Raw genomic sequence first — 5,400 nt, forward strand, 5'->3', positions numbered from 1 at the left:
AACTACTCTACCAGTTGTTCTTACTCTAGGAGAGCCACATAGAGTTGGTTTTTCACCTCTATCAGCCTTTTGGCTACAACTTGCCTACCACCACTCTAGGTCCTTGACCCACTTCTCAACAAAGCTGGTGCCAAGTGCATCTTCTATGCTCCTCCTAGCCAACTCTTCTGTTTGGGAGAGTTGCTTGACTGACACCCTAATGGTGAGAGCCATCTTCTCTCTTTATTCTTTCCTCCTCCTCTTATTGCTTCTTCCTTCGTTCTTCGTCCACCCTTCTAGACTCTTCTTCCACCTTTTGCAAGTGTCTCTCCTCTTCTTCTTGCTTCTTCTTCTGTTCCTTCTCTAACTTTCTTGATTTTTTCTCTACAGCTTCTAAGTCTTTGTCCTCTTCTGTTGTAGTTTCCTTCTTCTTGCCTTGGATTTTCAACATGATTTTTCCCTTCTCTCCCTCGCTTAATGGGACCGAATCCTTCTCACCTTACTCACTAATGATCCTTTCACTTGAACCCTTCTGTTGTTGTTGCTGATGTGCTTGGAGCTTATTTTTTCCTTACAGCTCCCTTTGCTTTTTCTTTCTGTAGCTTGATAGCTTCTTTATCTCCCACATTTCCTATTTTTGAAGACAATGATGGGCTTTTTGTGACTAGGGAGAGGTGCTGCTCTTGAATAGGAGATCTCTCTGGTGTCTCACCTACTTCTTCTTCCCTTTCTATCTCTCCCATGGCTTCTTGGATGATGGCCATCAGCACCCCTCCAAACCCAATCATTGATGCTTTTGATGCAAGCGTTTTCAGTCATGGTTACTCACTTCCTGCAAATCTTTGGCTTGATAGCAATGCCTTGGCTAACGTTTCAATCATTTTACAGACGTAGGCATTTAAATTCACTTTATCTAGGGCCCCTATTCAATGCTTTCAAGCATCGTCACTCGTATCCAAGTCATGAGTGTGTTGTATCAATGACTAGAGAAAAGGATATGCACCATCTTTGCATGTAACAAGATAGCGGGGTTAGGGATGTTTGCTATCTCATCATTGGTGTGCACCTTTGTCTTCAACATCTTTAGCATGTCGTAAGCATCCTCTTTGGTCTCTCTCCCTATGTGTTTACCAAACCTAATGCCTTCTCCACTATTTGAGGGCTAAGTGCAACTTCTATCCTTTTGGGTGAGCCTCCTTGCTTGATGATTACTATACCACTGTTCTTTCTTGCATCAAAAGATCTTAGGAACTCAATGCATTTTCCGTGGTCAATTTTTTTGTTTACCTTCTCTACATATTTGTGGAGATTGCATTGATCAATTATTTGCTTCACTATGTCTTCCTTAGTCACCTTCTCTTCCAAATTGCTGATGTTATGATCTTTTAGTTGTTTGTGGACTTGTGTCTCACTGGGGCCAATGGGTACCTATTGTGCTCTTCCTTCGAGAATGAAAGTTGTCTTATCATCTCGAATTCCTATTATGGCACAATAGCTTACAATTAGCTTATTTGAGAGTACCTTTTTCATAAAGAGAAAAAGATAACAAACCAACACTATGGAATGGTGCAATATTTCATTACACGGAACGGAAATTTTTTTTACTTCAAGCAGTCCACACATTCTAAGCACCAATTCCATAAAAATGTTTCCTCAAGTACAAGTTTACTTTATCCGTCCTTTTTTGCTTTGAAGTTCGGTTTGAAGTTCTAAAGTTTAGGTCATGTTTTTTTTTTCCAACTTACCCCCTCCCCCCCAGGAATGGGATGAAGATCCTTTCTAGGATTGGAGGATGAATGATTAAGGGTGTTAAGCAACTATTTGTAGTGTTTTATTTTTTCATGAGCCAAGCATAGAACTATGGGTTATACTCTAAGTGGGCTTGATGATTCATGTTTTGAGGCCTAATGCCTATGTGTGTAATGTAGGTTAGGACATTGGTTAGGAACTCACCAGAGTTCATCTTACTAGCAATGTGTAGTTCTTTCTCAATTAAGAGTCGATCAAATAGGGATGGGCCATAACATGCTCTTCTAAAGGTCGATTCCACATGATGGCCAATACTCTGAATGAGATAGGAGCCACATAGGTTGGATCATACTCAAAGGTTTTGATTGCATGTCTCTGCTTGGCATTGGTCATAATTTAGTAGCCCTCTTATTCCCATTGGAAACAAAGAGCATACCATTTTCACAGAAAGAGTTAGAGTTAGCTAATTGTTTCAGCTCTTATAGTTCCTGGGTTATTATAAAGACTTTACTGTTGCTATTGGAGGTGAACTACTACTATTTGAGAGCTTGCTCTTGAAAAATCTCATTGGCAATCAAGTCCTCGACCACCTCAAAAATCTTGATGAATATGAACTCATATTCCATCCACAAGTGCATGGCAAGGAGCGTACATCTGTGCTAATGGCTTGTCAAGGAGGCCTAAATCCAACCATTTGTAGCTTTTAGCAAACGTGGTGATGCAAGTGACCATGTCTTCTCTCGTATTCACAGCTAGATCTAAAGCCAAAGTAAGGATAGATCTCCACTTATAGGAGGGTCTAAGGCCTATGGGAGATTGGGATTTTGTTGGATTGGATAACTTAGCTACTGATGCCTACTTCATGGGCTAGTCAATGGAGTGTATGTCGGCCACTTGTGCGATAGGTTAGTCTTGCCACGGCTCAGTTAATGTGTTGATGCATGCTTGTCGAGCAATTGGAATAGTAGAAGTGTTAGGTTGAGTTGATTTAGATACAATAGGTTGTGGTTTTGGTCGATAGACCTATTGAGGCTTGATGGGTTTGGTTCCTTTTAGGTCAGTTGATTTCTCATAGTTAGCTGGCTTACAGTCTCTTGAAGATGGGTTGGAAGGTAGTGGTAGCTAAGGGACATGCATGCCACTCGTGGACTTGGGCAACCAAATCCAATTGTTGCCTTCATAATAGCGTGCAATAGGGCTTTGGACACCCTTTGCGGCTTGACCATTTGTTGGCTGATATAGTGCTAGCTTTGTCTCCTAGGCCTAGGGCATGAGGCTTTGGGATCATGAGTTCGTGCGCATTGGCTTCTATGCGACTACAATTGTTGTTTGAGTACTCATTTGAGCTACTACTCAATGGCTTTGGATGTGTTTGCTGGGGTTTACTATTGATTTGTTGTAGTGGGTTGGGATAAGTCATGACTCCCTTCTGTAGGCTTAGCACTAAGTTACTCTACCGGTGTGGCACTGCGGTCTTAGATGAAGCCGCGCTGCCCTTGCTGAAAGTCGTCACTATCGGAACATTATCAATAGCAAGTTGAATATGCTATGAGTCATAGTCGACATTGCATTATGCTTATTTCTTGAATGCACGTCCTAGTAGCGATTCCTTACTAATGGCCTTGGTGTTAGGTAACACGTAGAAGATCATTGGTAGGCTTTCAATCTCAATAGAGACCACTACCTTGCACTTTCCTAACAGTGAATAAGATTGCCCCCCAAATAGTCTAAGTTTAGCATTAGTAGGTTGCAACTAGCGCTAACCAATGAGGGTCCAATGATCATGTGTAAGGATATTAAAATCAGTTCCCTCATCAATGAAGGCATCAAAAGCAAGTAACCTCTTGGCAATGACTAATATGCGCAAGTATGTAGGTGCCATTGCTTCCTCATCCTCAGCCTCTATCTTAGTGATGGTGGCTACTCTTACATTCACAAGCCACTCCAACATTGGATGTTTTGTGTAGTGGGTGAATTGGAGGGTAGTACTTCTTTAGGGAACTACCATTAGAGAAGCCTATGATCTCTCCCTCTAGAGTCTTGAGCTCTACGTTGCCAGTTCAACTAATGTTGTGGACCTTGAAAGGTCTCAATCCTCTAAACTTTATCATTTTCTTATGGCCCTTCACAGAGTACAGGAGCACTAGGTCGCCCTACTCGAAGTCGAGTTGTTTGACATGTTTGTCAAACCAGCTCTTATAACTCACCTTTTTGCAGATCAGTGCATGGGTTGTCAGGAGTCACATCCCAGAGAGGTGTTATAACTCCACTAAGCGTTTCGTCCATGCTTCCTTTCCATCCCATCTCTCTTGTACTGCCACTCTCAAGCTTGGAACAAAGAACTCCACTAGCAGGATTGCTTCGGTTCCATAGGTAAGCTTGAATGGTGTCTGCCCTACAGCCATCTTATAAGCTATCCTATAGGCCCATAGCATTGCCATGAGCTTATTGTCCTAGACATTGCGCGAGGTGGAGATTACCTTAGTCAGGACATCTACTAGGATCTTATTCATAGATTCTACTTGACCATTAGCTTGAGGGTAATATAGTGAGGATCTCCTATGGATGATCAAGAATGTGGATAGTAAATGGGCAATCACTTCATTAATGAGGTGTGTGCTGCGGTCACAACCTAGTTCGATGGGACAGTCGAATCATGAGATCGCCTGCTCCCAAAGGAACTTAGCCATGGTCCTAGTGTCATTATTTCTAGTGGCCCAAGCTTCAGTCCATTTCATGAGATAATCCATCGCCACAATTATGTATTTTACTTGTGTGAGTATTGCGCTCCACGACTAATTGTCCCAATGAAGTCGATTTTCCACTTTTCAAAGGATTATCGTGCTATTATCAGGGTCAACTCCATCTTGTCCTTATGAATGGGGACTTTAGTTCTTTGGCACTTGTCACAATGCTTCATGAACTTGCTACATCTCGTGGAATAAAGTGGACCACCACTGTTGAGATTACAACACCTTGCATGCTGTAGTATCTTCGCAGAAGTGTTCTCTAGCAATTACACCATGCACTTCAACAAGTATATTATGCATCTCATGCTCACACATGCATCTTCGTAATAACCCATCCTATCCTAGTATTTAAAGTTGGCTAGCTATAACTGATGGGGCTGAACCTTGAGGGTAAGGCACTTTAGCCTAGCCTTCTCTATAGGTCTCTCAAGCAATCCATGCTCTAGGATTTGGACTATGTCATCTACCCAATACGGTGTTAGATGAACAGGTCTCTCTCATTGGACATGCTAGAAAGATGTGCATTTGGTAAATCGTCTACGATACCCTAGTCAACAACTTCTCTTGTGGGTATGTGGGACATATGGTCTGCAATGTAGTGCTACTTACCCTTGCATACAACCAGAGAGAAGTCAAACTCTAGAAGTAGAAGTAACCATCTAGCTATGTGTCCTGTAGTGCAAGGTTTGTTTACTAAATAAAGCAAAGCCTAAGGTGGTCAACAAAGAAGGTGAAGGGCATAGCTAAAAGATAATGATGGAACTTCTTCACAATGAACACCATAGCTAGGCCTTCCCTCTCTGTCATGGAGTAATTCATCCCCATAACTCTGTGAGTTGTTTACTAGCAAAGATCATAGGATAATCAAGATTATGTTCATTAGATTGGCACAAAATAGCTCCCATGGTGAATTTTGATGCAT

Source organism: Lygodium microphyllum, chromosome 19, assembly GCF_053477565.2.
Source record: "Lygodium microphyllum isolate KBCC chromosome 19, Lygodium_microphyllum_v1.1.10, whole genome shotgun sequence".
NCBI classification, from domain to species: domain Eukaryota; kingdom Viridiplantae; phylum Streptophyta; class Polypodiopsida; order Schizaeales; family Lygodiaceae; genus Lygodium; species Lygodium microphyllum.